Here is a 14898-nt window from a genome sequence, read left to right as displayed (position 1 = left end):
AAAGTTAGATCGTGTTAAGGTAAAAAATAGAACAAAAAATGGAGAAAGATGGAAAGGATTTGCTGAAATAGCTAACTGAACTAGAATACAAAAAAGGGAGGTGTGAGGAGGTCAATGAAACAAGTGAATGAAAGGTAAAGGTATGGAAATATTGGATGTGTTTTAAAATGTTTTGGGGTTGTTTTTTTGCTGTTCTGATGTTTTGGGTTTTTTTTCTTTTACTTTTCATGTTGTTTGTTAAATTGTCTTTTTACTGCTTCTTTTTTCTTTCTTTCTCTGTAACTATAAACTTCTAATAAATATTATTTTTTTAAAAAAAAACAAAAAACAAAGTCCGCTTGAAGGGTGAGGGCCATGCCAGGCCTCTGGGCACACCAGGGGAGATGCAAGCAGGTTCTCCATTGTGGTGTAGTGGTTAAGAGCGGTAGACTTGTAATCTGGTGAACTGGGTTCGCGTCTCCGCTCCTCCACAGGCAGCTGCTGGGTGACCTTGGGCCAGTCACACTTCTCTGAAGTCTCTCAGCCCCACTCACCTCATAGAGTGTTTGTTGTGGGGGAGGAAGGGAAAGGAGAATGTTAGCCGCTTTGAGACTCCTTGGGGTAGTGATAAAGTGGGATATCAAATCCAAAACTCTCTCTTCTTCTCTTTTCCCAAAGCAGTTTCCCTTTGGGTGGTTTACCTTTACAGACTTCCTGCAAAGGGGGCAGGAGTCAGATATAGTCTTGCCAATGCCTAAGCCAATACCGCTCTCATTCCTGTAATCAATAAAGTTGTGGCCAAATTTCCCCCAAAAAACCTTAAACAAAATATCCGTGTCTGTGTGAATTTATTTACCCTAATGGGGGGGTCGGCTTGAGGGTCAAACAACCCTCAACAAACAAGCCTGCCTACAGACCCCTAGATTTCTAGGGCCAAGTTCTCTGCCCACCCCCCAGCAGCCCCACCCCAGTTCCCCAGCAAACAATAGTTGTAGAAGACGCCTGTTTACAATTAGCAGAGGCCGTTTTAACTACCTGTTCGGCTGTCACGTTCTCTTTTTATTGAAGGGGGAGAACGGGCTTACTTGGAAGAGGGTCTGGAGGAAAGCAGCAGGGTGCACACACATCAATACTGTATGTTTCCTCCCTTCAAACGGCTGCATTACTATGCAGTCATTACAATATTTTAATGCCTGGTCTAAGCCAGTGGTCTTCAACCTTTCAGACCTTGGAGGAGACACCTTTAACCCCAATTAGCAACCTGGGAACCACTTTTAACTCTCTCTCACACACACACTCACTGTAGAAATATATCTTTCTCTCTTCCTTACAGCTGTTCTTATTTCCACTCTTCATATATATATATATATATATATATATAACACACACATACAAAGAATTTACAATCTCATACTACAAAAAGAAAATCAAAGAAAAAAACAATTAAGAAAAAAGAAAAGAAGAAAATACAGAAAAAAGAAAGAAGAAAAAGCAGATTCACATGCATAAAAAACTTACCCTAATCTTCCTAATTAATACTTAAATAAAAAAAGACTTCTGACAAAACGAGTCTTCCAATCATTCTCATTGTACTGTTTATACTGCCATTATTTTTTTGCACAGTTTTATATTCTTTAATATTGTTCCCGTCTACTCCACAAACGGCATTTGTTGTGTTTACAGGTATCACTCAAGTTCTGCTAATATGGTGTGGTTGGTACAATATGATCTTCTATAATTTTTTCATCTTCTCATTTGGAAAATATTTCGCAACAACAAATAAAGATGCTCTGGTGATGCTGCTGCTAGTGAGACCCACCTTAAATGTGGGTCAGATCCAGTTCTGGTTGGGTACTCATCAGCTGAAGATCAGGGACATAAACTTCCCCAGATAACCTGCAAAAGAATCAGTCAGAGGCATTCTGAAGTGTGTCGATCAAGACCTTGGCTCCAGCCTCCATGGTTTGCATAGAACTTATGTTCGTTACCTGGTAAGTGTTAAGATAAAGGGGCGGAAGTTTTGCTATGGTCCTATGATTATCAGCTTGTGATAATTGCCGGTTTTCTCATTGCTAGCACCAGTATAATAGAATACACTCCCTGTTGAAAAATGAGAGGTCCCATCTGCATTGGCATACCATCGGCTTCTACAGTCGCATCTGCTTATGCAGCCATTCCCTTGATCTCTTGGATGGAGTCTCCTGTTTTGCTTTCTTTATTTAATGGGATTGTTTGGTCACCTACTTTCATTATGGGTAACTCTATTATAATGTTTCTATAATTGGGTTTTTATGCCTATAAACCCCATGGAAACTGAAATATGCTCGGAGTCGAGAGTGGATTGCATGCTCTTTATTCAGCTCGTAATGGTAGGAGGAATGGAAGTTCCTCCACAATATCTGCTTTATATACATTATTTACACAATGGGCTGCACGTGATTGACTAATTCCGGGATTCTCCTGTAGGCCAATCAGGTTGTGGATTCACTTCCACCTGGAGCTACATTGGGTGGTTCCTGCGGACCAATCATACTGCTGCATTGTGGATCCTATTCAACTCAGTACATAACAGAAATCTATTTGGGCATTAGACAGTATAAAAATAAATAAATAATAAAATGCATTGAGAATCAGCTATGCTTACTAATCCTTTTGGAATATGCCACCCAAATTCCTGAAAGACGTTTATCATTAACAGCTGCATCCATGGCCCAAGTCTCCTGGATCTGCCCATGACTGTCATTTTCCTACAAGCCAGGAATCCATCACTGATTGGTTGTTGTTGTTTTTAAAGCAAGAATTTAGAATTTGTTTGTTGAGAGAGTGTTGTGCTCCATGCAGGAATGTTCAAGGCAGCTAACGTCATTAATTTAAAATCATACCATTTCTAAAACAGATAAAACTAGGAAGGTATAGCACATGTTGATTCCAATGTCTGTGATCACATTTTGATGAAATGTTCCAATTGTCCACTCACAGGAGAGGAGAAGTTTAGGCCATACCCACACCATATATTCAAAGCGCTATGATACAACTTTAAGAGTCATGGCTTCCTGCAAAGGATCCTGGGAACTGTAGTTCGTTATGGGTGTTGAGAATCATTAGGAGACCCCTATTCCCCTCACGGTGAGCCCCCAATTTCTCGGTCCCTGCTCCTGCCCACCTAGCAGTTTGAAAGTACATCAAAGTGCAAGTAGATAAATAGGTACCACTCCGGTGGGAAGGTAAACGGCGTTTCCGTGTGCTGCTCTGGTTCGCCAGAAGCGGCTTAGTCATGCTGGCCACATGACCTGGAAGCTGGACGCCGGCTCCCTCGGCCAATAAAGCGAGATGAGCGCTGCAACCCCAGAGTTGGTCACAACTGGACCTAATGTTCAGGGGTCCCTTTACCTTTATTCCCCTCACAGAGCTACAAGTGATTTCACAATCAATCCTCCTTCCCATATAAATCTGGGAACTGTAGCTCTGTAAAAGGAATTAAGGTCTCCGAACAACTCCCTGCACCATTATCAAACTATAGAAACTATAGAAACCGATGAAAATAGAGATGGCCTATTCAACAGCAGCAGTTTTATTATTTATACCCTGTCCATTGGACTGGGTTACCCCAGCCACTCTGGGCAGCTTCCAACACATATAAAAGCATAATAAAACATTAAACATCCATATACAGGGCTGCCTTCAGATGTCTTCTAAAGGTTGCGTAGTTGCATGGCTCGCTCAGGAGTTGCATATCTCCATACCTGACAAAAATAGGGATGTCCTAAAACACCCTCCAACATTTACCCAGGGAAAATAGGGGTGGCCTGAGGAAAAGCGGGACATTCTCAGATCAAATCAGAAACTGTGGCACTTCTGTAAATACGGGGCTGTCCCTGGAAAATAGGGGCACTCGTGGGATCTGAGGGTCTTGTCTGGATTATTTGAACTGGATCCCCCATTGTTCTACCCGGACACTGAGGTCCAGCGCCGAGGGCCTTCTGGTGGTTCCCTCACTGCGAGAAGTCAAGTTACAGAGAACCAGGCAGAGGGCCTTCTTGGTAGCGGCACCCGCCCTGTGGAACGCCCTCCCATCAGATGTCAAGGAAATAAATAACTCTCTGACTTTTAGAAGACATCTAAAGGCAGCCCTGTTTAGGGAAGCTTTTAATGTTTGATGCATTACTATATTTTAATATTTTGTTGGAAGCCACCCAGAGTGGCTGGGGAAGCCCAGCCAGATGGGCGGGGTATAAATAATAAATCATTATTATTATTACTTCTTCTTCTTCTTCTTCTTATTATTATTATTATTATTATCTCGCCCTCCAAGAGCAATGCAAGCTTGCAGGCCATGCTCCTCCTTGGGCTCAGATTGTCTGCTGAACACCAGCATAAGGAGAACTCAGAAGCCACAGAAAATGCTGACAAGCCTTTAATGTTCATGGCAGAGGAGCGGGCGCCACCTAATAGCCTCTTGAGACACCTTTCCCCCTCAGAAACCGCGGCTCGCGCCAATAAGAGCCGAGTAAACATGGCTAGTATCTTAATGACCTTTGGGCATTAGCAGATGGCCTTTTCATGATCACAGATTAGCGGTACACAGCCTTTTTCTAATAGGTACTAACAGGTGGCAGGGACACTATTCATTTCTGTGTTGTTGAAAGCCAGCAGAACGCCAACCGGGGGGAGGAGGTCTTTGCTTTTAAATGATTGTTTCCCCCCTTTGCCCTTGGTCTTCCACCACAGGGACAGAAAGGGGGGGGGTGAGTTTAAATGAGAGAAACGGCAGATTCCGGCTAAAGATTAAGGAGCAACAGGAAAAGGCCTAAAAAAACCTGTGGGAAATCAATTAAGGCTGTGAACCTAAATGCACTTAACTCAAGAGGAAGGCCACATTTAAAGCACATGTATACTGCTTTAATCGCCATGGCCAAAGAATTCTGGGATCTGTAGTTTGTTAGGTGCGCAAGAAGTTGTTAGCAAACGCATATGTAGTGTGGTGTAGTGGTTAAGAGTGGTAGTCTCGTAATCTGGTGAACCGGGTTCGCTTCCCCACTCCTCCACATGCAGCTGCTGGGTGACCTTGGGCTAGTCACACTTCTCTGAAGTCTCTCAGCCCCACTCACCTCACAGAGTGTTTGTTGTGGGGGAGGAAGGGAAAGGAGAATGTTAGCCGCTTTGAGACTCCTTTGGGTAGTGATAGAGCGGGATATCAAATCCAAACTCTTCTTCTCTTTCAGAGCTACAGTTCCCAGGGTTTTCTTGAAAGAGGAGTTGCTAGTTAAAACCACTTTGGAAACTGGAGTTTTCAGAGGGGAATAGGGGTCTCTTAACAAACCAGCATCTTAAGACAGCATCTTAAAAAGCAGAGACATCACCTTGCCAACAAAGGTCCGTATAGTTAAAGCTATGGTTTTCCCAGTAGTGATGTATGGAAGTGAGAGCTGGACCATAAAGAAGGCTGATCGCCGAAGAATTGATGCTTTTAAATTATGGTGCTGGAGGAGACTCTCATGGACTGCAAGAAGATCAAACCGATCCATTCTGAAGGAAATCAGCCCTGAGTGCTCAATGGAAGAACAGATCGTGAAGCTGAGACTCCAATACTTTGGCCACCTCATGAGAAGAGAAGACTCCCTGGAAAAGACCCTGATGTTGGGAAAGATGGAGGGCACAAGGAGAAGGGGATGACAGAGGACGAGATGGCTGGACAGTGTTCTCGAAGCTGCTAACATGAGTCTGACCAAACTGCAGGAGGCAGTGGAAAACAGGAGTGCCTGGCGTGCTCTGGTCCATGGGGTCACGAAGAGTCGGACACGACTAAACAACTAAACAACAACAACAAACTCCACTTTCCAGAAATCTTTGGGGAAAGCCATGACTGTTTAAAGTGGTATCATGGTGCTTTAAATGTATGGTGCAAACATGGTCTGAGTGAATTGAATTGAATGCTTAGGATCGCAATGTAACTGAATGTTGATCATTGGAACTTGCCTTGTACCAGAATCGCAGACCCTCCAACATTTCTCCGATGAAAATAGGAATGTTCCTGAAGAAAAACAGGGGATTCCAGGATCAAACCAAAAACCGGAACAGCTTCTTTAAATCTGGGACTGTGCCTGGAAAATAGGGACACTTGGGCTGGATCTACACTGATCTGTAAAAACGCTATTAAAGTATAATTTAAAAAGTTATATAGCTCTCAATGCAATTTCCCATTGCTGATAGATTGATGCTCTGCAGCGCCTTCTGGTGTCACACTTTTATAATGCATTTTTAATGTTATAACCGCGCAGTGTAGAGTCACCCTTGGAGGGTCTGGGGCAGGGGTCAGCAAATTATGGATGGGGGCTGGAAGCAGCCCCCCAGGCTCATAAATCCGGACCGTGGACCCTGCCACCCACTCGGTCAGTCCCGGCACACTGTGGACACCTAGCCACACAGGGACTGACTTCCGCGATGCTGACACAGCTTCTGGGCGGTCGCCCGCATGCTGACATTAAACCTGGCACGGCCATGGTCAGAGAGAACGGCAGGCGGGCAGCGGGTCTGGACCGCGCCATGGGCGGGCACATCATGGGGCTTCAGCCAGAGCTTGGCACACCTTCTGGCCCCACGCTTGGCGCCCTGCTCAGCGCTGCTGGTGGTGGTGCGCTTGGCGGCCATGCTGGAACAGCTAGAGGGTGAGCTATGTGCTGCCTGCCCGGCGCTCTGCATGCGCAGCCTACCCGCTGACTTGGCCTCGGATGATGGGCCGCAGCGCATGGTGCATACCTCTTGGGAGCACCACGGGGACAGACCGATGAAGCAGCTGCTGCTCGTCAAAAACGCTGGTGAGCAGGCGGTGCCAAGACGGGATCCTGAGTGCGTGCAGAGTGCACTCCTCCTCCAGATCCGGAGGCAGCTGCAGGACTGGTTTACAGGGTATTTATATTTTTCAAAATATAGTCCGCCCCCCCCCCCAAAGCCTTAGGGACAGTGGACCGGCCCCCGATGAAAAAGTTTGCTGACCCCTGGTCTGGGGTATTGTTTACATATTGACTTGGGTGAATAGCATCTCACATAGGAGTTCTTCCAATGCTACCATGATTTTATCTATAGGAAATGATTTCCTGGACTCATGTGAGGAATCCCTGAAAAGCTTCTGAGAAAATCCAGGATTCCGCAGCACACAGGATATTTCTTACCATTGCCTAAGAGTATAATTTGTAACTTGCCAGGTTGGTGGTTCTGCCTCATGCCATATAGATTGACACACATCCGTTCCCTTGCTGAGTGGAAACTGATGTTCTAATTCTTAACAGCTTCAGGATGTGAGGTAAATCATTGGTCTCTTGTTCAGAGAATGACTTGGTCAAATCCTATAAACCCCCCCTGTGATCCTTGGAGGAAGGGTGGTATATAAATTTTATAAACAAAATAAATAAATACCTGCAACTCTCTGCCCCATAGATGAGGGTGGAAAATTCAATTTTGTTTGCATCTTTATGAGCAATGATCATAGAATCATAGAATCATAGAGAGTTGAAAGAGACCACAAGGGCCATCGAGTCCAACCCCTGCCAAGCAGGAACCACCATCAGAGCACTCCTGACATATGGTTGTCAAGCCTCTGCTTAAAGACCTCCAAAGAAGGAGACTCCACCACACTCCTTGGCAGCAAATTCCACTGTCGAACAGCTCTTACTGTCAGGAAGTTCTTCCTAATGTTTAGGTGGAATCTTCTTTCTTGTAGTTTGGATCCATTGCTCCGTGTCTGCTTCTCTGGAGCAGCAGAAAACAACCTTTCTCCCTCCTCTAGGTGACATCCTTTTATATATTTGAACATGGCTATCATATCACCCCTTAACCTCCTCTTCTCCAGGCTAAACATGCCCAGCTCCCTTAGCCGCTCCTCACAAGGTATCGTTTCCAGGCCTTTGACCATTTTGGTTGCCCTCCTCTGGACACATTCCAGTTTGTCAGTGTCCTTCTTGAACTGTGGTGCCCAGAACTGGACACAGTACTCCAGGTGAGGTCTGACCAGAGCAGAATGATCTAATTCACATTTTTTTTCCCATCCAACATACAAACCAAAAGGTTTCTGGGTTTTGCGCTGCCAAAAACAACAGGTACAAACATGCCTATATTAGGGGAAATTGTGCATAAAAATGCATATATTTGTGAAAATAGCATACAGAAATGCATCATATGAAGGGGAACTGCTTGCCAAAGTGTGTATATGAGTCAAGAGTGCAAAGAAAATCTGTTGATGAAGAGAAATTTGCAACAAAGTGCTGATGAATTTTCTTGGTTTCCTTAAAAAAGAAATTGCCAGGGAAATATGGAGAGCTGAATTTAAGGCTGAGAGAAACGGAATCAACCATCCCTACCCATGACTTCCTGGTTCCTTTGCCCTTCATGGTGGAACTTGACAAGCTCCACCCCATGAGTGACATCAGATACTATGGCTCCACCCATTACAGGTTAACCCAAATCGCAAAGGGTGTTAGCATCAAATGGGGACATGGATGACAATTCACCCCTCGGCTTCATCTTGAAAGCTAGCCTCCATCTCTCTCAATCTGCTGCATTACGTACCACAGAAATATTCCTATGAGAAGCTTCTCACTAATCAGGCTGTTAAATTAAACTGCTCTAAATTTATTTTATGTGATGCATAAAGTTCACAGGCAGAGGCACCCAGAGTAGTATCGCTGACCTTTCCCAGGGAGTCCTCCACCATCTCAGCTTCTCCTTTCCTACCAATTGGCTGCGAACCACTCTTTCCTCCGACAGCTATTCCCTCTCTGCGCTCTCCCAGACCTGAAGGATTTATTTTGATGAGTCCCTCACCCACATAATGACTTTAAAATTCCTGAGGTCCATACCTTCGAACGTAGCTGGGAATTCAAGGTAATGCCAATTAACAAGGCAGGGCTCAGAAGCACGGATGGAATTAGCTGTCCCTTCTCCATGGAATACCGTCGTAAGTGGATGTGAGATTCTTGACAGCTTCGGAGTTCAACCTCTTAAATCTTCGCATTCTGTGCATACATGCAAGCTCAAAGCATCAGGTGACGAAATTTATTTGTTGCATTTTGTATCCCATTCTTCTTCCGTGACGGAACTCAAGGTGATCTGCAACAGGGCCCCCAGGCCCCCCGCCATCCAAGCACTGACCTGTCTCAGATCTGCAAAACTCCAGCAGTGCTGCCATTATCAGGTAAAGGGACCCCTGACCATTAGGTCCAGTCGCGGACGACTCTGGGATTGCGGCACTCATTTCGCTTTATTAGCCGAGTACAGCTTCCAGGTCATGTGGCCAGCATGACTAAGCCGCTTCTGGCAAACCAGATCAGCGAATGGAAATGCCGTTTACCTTCCTGCCAGAGTGGTACCTATTTATCTACTTGCACTTTGACATGCTTTCGAACTGCTAGGTTGGCAGGAGCAGGGACCGAGCAACAGGAGCTCACCCCATCACAGGGATTCGAACCGCCAACCTTCTGATTGGCAGCCCTAGGCTTTATGGTTTAACCCACAGCCCCACCCATGTCCTGCCATTATCAGGTACCCTCAGACAAGTGCTGAAATCCATCATTCCAGTTTCTCAAAAAGTCTTTCTCTTTCTGCAAAAGAGGTGCCCTTTCCTCCAACTCATTCTCAAGGCACTTGATAATTTTGGCTGGTGTAAGCTTGTCTGGTACAGTGGTACCTTGGTTCTCAAGCTTAATCCGTTCCGGAAGTCCGTTCCAAAACCAAAGTGTTCCAAAACCAAGGCGTGCTTTCCGATAGAAAGTAATGCAAAATGGATTAATCCGTTCCAGACTTTTAAAAACAATCCCTAAAACAGCAATTTAACATGAATTTTACTGTCTAATGAGACCATTGATGCATAAAATGAAAGCAATAAAGAAGGTACTGCAGTCACAGAATAAATAAATCAGTAGCTGGACTGGGTTCCACACAATCACAAAAACAAAACAAAAGAGCCACACACACAAAAGAAGAAAAATAAATAGCAAAAACAGACAGACCTCAGCGTAATGGAAGTGTGGCACTCAAATTGAAAGCGTAACACTCAAAACGGAGCACGTTTGGCTTCCAAAAAAAGTTCATGAATCGGAACACTTCTGGGTTGGCAGTGTTTGGGTTCCAAGTTGTTTGAGTACCAAGGCATTTGAGAACCAAGGTACCACTGTGTGAAGTTGTGAAGCAGTCAGGGGTTAAGGGGCATGTGTGCTTTTATTTCCATTAACAATTTCTCCAGAATTCTGCAGCCTCCCCAGTTGCCCACTCTTCCTGATCTGGAAAGGTTCAATGCGAGGAGTTATTTCACAGTGTCATCCATTGGGCATTAGTTGGCCAAGGGAAGTAATAGTACCGCTCTATTCAGCCTTGATCCGGCCCCCACCTGGAGCCTTGGGTCCAGTTGTGGACACCACAATTTAAGAAGGATGTTGCCAAGCTGGAATGTGTGCAGGGAAGGGTGAGCAAGATAATAAAATTATTTGGAAATCAAGCCTTATGAGAAATGGTTGGGTATGTTTAGCCTGGGGGAGAGGAGACAGAGAGGAGATATGAGAGCCATCTTCAAATATCTCAAGGTCTGTCACATGGAGGATGGAGCGAGTTTGTTTTCTCCTGGACTTGAACCAATGTCTTCAAGTTACAAGAAAGGAGATTCCGACTAAACATTAAGAAGAACATTGCGTGTCGAGGTCCCCAAGCCACCCCCCAAATAACTCACGACGCACACTTAATTTTTGTTTAAGGTTTTTGGCATAATTTTGGCCACAACTTTATTTAAATACAAAACCGTGAGTGGTTGTTTAGGCATTGGTTAAGACTATCTGTCCCCCTGCCTGGGGACAGAACTGACTTCCGGGCACCACCGAAAGACAGTGCGGGAAAACAAGTCGGGGAGAAATGGAGCTGAGTCACAGACCCTCAATTCTCATCCGCATGCTCCCCGAAGGCTTGCCGGCCCTAGTCCCATTCCAGGGATTGGACGAAAAGATGGCAAGCCCCAGGATTCCTTTAATGGAATTCCCTTTCTGCAGCAACCATGGAGGGGCAGGCCCAGTCTATCCTAACCCCTCCTCCACCAATTTATAACCAATGCCTAACCGCAACCTTACAAGTTGTGACGATTTGCTACGCAGTAGGCAAAAACCAAATGGCCCAGCCAATCAGCCAGATGGACAAAATTCCTGCCAGGCCCCTGCCCCAACGGCAGACGACCCCATGACAGGCATAGCAAGGTCAATGCAACAACCCCTTACTCAAGGGCGGGTGATCCGTTGCACGCAGCAAAGAGAAAGCTCCAGGCTGCGTGCAGAGTATTTAAACATTTTACCCCTCCCACCAAAATTGCAACATAACTTTTACCCCAGCAACCCAGTGAACCAATCACTGCCCTAGGCCATCTTTAGAGACCCTGCCTGGTAACAGAGGGGTGGCTCAGCAGACCCCACCGCAACACGTGCTCTCCATGAAGGAGAACACGCTTTCTGACAGTAAGAGCTGTTCAACAGGGGCAGGACTTTTTTCAGCCGGAACTCATCTGAACTCAGTACCAGTACCTCTCAGGTGGGCACCATTGCCATTATAAGAGAACAAGGGAGGCATTCATAGTGAGTTCCGACACCTCTTTTTGTAGAAAAATAGCACCGGTGAAAATGCTTACACTGAGGTAAAGAGTGCATAAAAATGCTTATGTTGGGGAAAATAATATACCAAAAGTGCATCGGAGAAAATTGCTTTGCGAAAAATTCAAATATTGGGGGAAATTGCATACAATCACTTGTATATTAGGAGACATTCGCTCAATTTTCATGATTTGATTTTTTTTTAATGTAAACTGATGTGTAAATGTGGAGAACTGAACTTTAGATTGGGAGGAAAAAATGAGAAACTGGAAGAAATAAAAATTGCCAGATGCATGCATGCCTAGCACCAGAAGCTGTGAAATCTTCTGAACACCTCAGGTTAAGTACTTAATTCGTTCCGGAGGTCCGTTCTTAACGTGAAACTGTTCTTAACCTGAAGCACCACTTTAGCTAATGGGGCCTCCTGCTGCCGCCGCGCCACCGGAGCACGATTTCTGTTCTCATCCTGAAGCAAAGTTCTTAACCTAAAGCACTATTTCTGGGTTAGTGGCGTGTGTAACCTGAAACATATGTAACCCGAGGTACCACTGTAGCTGGAAAAAGAAGGTGGTTGTTGTTGTTTAGTCTTCAGTCGTGTCCGACTCTTCGTGACCCCATGGACCCGAGCACGCCAGGCACTCCTGTCTTCCACTGCCTCCCGCAGTTTGGTCAAACTCATGCTGGTAGCTCCGAGAACACTGTCTAACCATCTCATCCTCTGTCGTCCCCTTCTCCTTGTGCCCTCCATCTTTCCCAGCATCAGGATCTTTTCCAGGGAGTCTTCTCTTCTCATGAGGTGGCCAAAGTATTGGAGCCTCAGCTTCACAATCTGTCCTTCCAGTGAGCCTTCAGGGCTGATTTCCTTCAGAATGGATGCGTTCTTTTCTTTTGGGGCTTGGATCCTGCTCACTGGTTTCCCCCAGGCATCTGTTAGGCCACTGTGAGACAAGATGCTGGACTAGGTGGGAGGCTCTTCTTATGCAATGAAAAACTCACTGCCAAGGGGTTCTGTGTTCCAGTTCTCCTCCAGTTGACAAAGTACCATGCGGACAGTTCTGACCTCCACATTTCCTAATCCATTTATGACTGTGTGTCGATCTGAACCCTGATTAACCCCCCAAAAATGGCACATCTAAAAACCGCGGGCCTCGTTGGCTCCAACTCTGCTCTTTATATGTGTGTGTTCGGGATATATTTTATTTTTTTAAAAAAGGATGACTGAGTAAGGGATTATTTGGAAGCTGGAAGCTGCACATTGAATTTCTGGCAACCCTCATCCTTGTTCTCACTGTAGTTCCTAATTGACTGAATGAAGCCTTTTCAACAAAGGTGTGAATGTCAGTCCCTCAGTGGCTCGGCTGTGGCCTACAAACAGCCCATTGCTAAGCAACACTTGGCAACATCCGCACTGGGGGCTGAACAGCTTCCCCCGCCGATGCGGAGCAGAAGCCTTTGCCGATCTCCCTCCCTGGCACTGGTGGGCTTGAAAACCATCACAGGAACTGTGTTGATTGAACTGTCAGGTGGTAAATGATTGACACAAAGCACAAGTGCTTCTTCTGTTAACGCTCTGGCATGCTGTCGTTGGACTACTTCCTGGGAAATGCCATCCAATTACGCCAGATGTACCACCGAGAGAAATGCCAACCTGTTTTGCGGGGTGCGGGGAAAGAAATAGCGTTGCTCTTTGGTGCCTATTGAGATATGTAGCGGCTACGTCCAGCGTTCTGTGCATCCAGAGAGAATGGGTGGAGAGGGTTGTGTTGCTTACATGCCAATTGCTGGCATCTGTCTGTCTCGAGGAACAATGGAGTGTGCCTCCGGGGGTGAAGTCAAACCGCTGCATTAGCAGCACCGGAGTGATCTCTCTGGGGTCCAAGCCTAATGTCAGGTGTGCGTGCAGGAGCCAGGCCCTGTGACCAATAGGACTCTGCAGGACTGGGGCCTTCCTAAGTTTGTTCTGAAGAGGCAAGGCGTGGCCACACAGGTGAGGCCGATTGGTAACTCACAGCACTCACAGTCCATTCTGCCCGGACGCTGAGGTCCAGTGCCGAGGGCCTTCTGGTGGTTCCCTCATTGCGAGAAGCCAAGTTACAGGGAACCAGGCAGAGGGCCTTCTCGGTAGTGGCGCCCGCCCTGTGGAACGCCCTCCCATCAGATGTCAAAGAGATAAACAACTACCTGACATTCAGAATACATCTTAAGGCAGCCCTGCTCAGGGAAATTTTTAATGTATGATATATTAGTGTATTTTTGGTCTTTGTGGAAGACAGAGTGGCTGGGGAAACCCAGCCAGATGGATGGGGTACAAATAATAAATTATTATTATTATTACTACTGGTGGCAAGAGCTGGGAAAGGTTATAAGGTCAGCATTTTCCTTCAGCTCTTTGCCACAGCAACACGCTTCCTGCCCTGCTGTGTTTGGCTTCTTGTTTCCTGATTCTTGATCCTCGGACCCTTGACTCCTTGCTGCTTGATCCTTGGACCCCTCACTTCGTGACTCCTTGCTTCCTGACCCTCGGACCCTTGGCTTCCTGAATCCTGGCTTCTGGACCCCTGTTCCTGCTCCCACCCCGCCATCTTGCCCCCAGTCCTGACGTCCCCTGCCAGGACTTCGATCGCCCGTGAACCGGACCGTGACACCTGGGCAGTGTGTGTGGAGGTCCTGGACTGCCCAGATGACAAGACCCCCCTCTCAGCTTCGCTGATGTGGTCCAAAGGAGAGCAAAGCAATTTGCTTGGCACCATCTTGGCTGCAGGAGATGCCGGAAGGAGGCGTACAAGGCGCCACCCAACCCATCTTAGGGACTCCATTCCAGATTTGTGTAGATTCTACTCCTTAGCCCTTTCTTCTCCTGAAGATGTCCCACAAGGCAGCAGAGGTTCAGAATCAGAGTTGTCCTTCTCCTAGATAGGGCCACCTTCCCAGGTGGATGAGCCCCACCTGCCCCTCAATTCCCTCTAGAGCAGCCTTCTCAACCTGTGGGTCCCCAGATGTTGAACTACAACTCCCATCATCCCTAGCTAGCAAGGCCAGAGCTCAGGGATGATGGGAGTTGTAGTCCAACAACATCTGGGGACCCACAGGTTGAGAACCGCTGCTCTAGAGCATGTGCAAAAGCTACCTTCTGGACCGCTAGACCCACTATTGCTCTTGTCCACTCAAGCCTGCCTTTGCATGCAACTCACCAAGTGTTTGAGACCCATCAGCTCCCCTCACCTGGTTTAACCAACCAGTCAAAGCCATTCCTGGGATTGTGGCCACTGTCGTATGCTGATAGCTCCTAGGAGCCACAGGTGAG

The sequence above is a fragment of the Podarcis tiliguerta genome, assembly GCF_965153285.1.
Source record: "Podarcis tiliguerta genome assembly, chromosome: 3".
In the NCBI taxonomy this organism is placed as follows: domain Eukaryota; kingdom Metazoa; phylum Chordata; class Lepidosauria; order Squamata; family Lacertidae; genus Podarcis; species Podarcis tiliguerta.
This window is presented reverse-complemented; position numbering follows the sequence as displayed.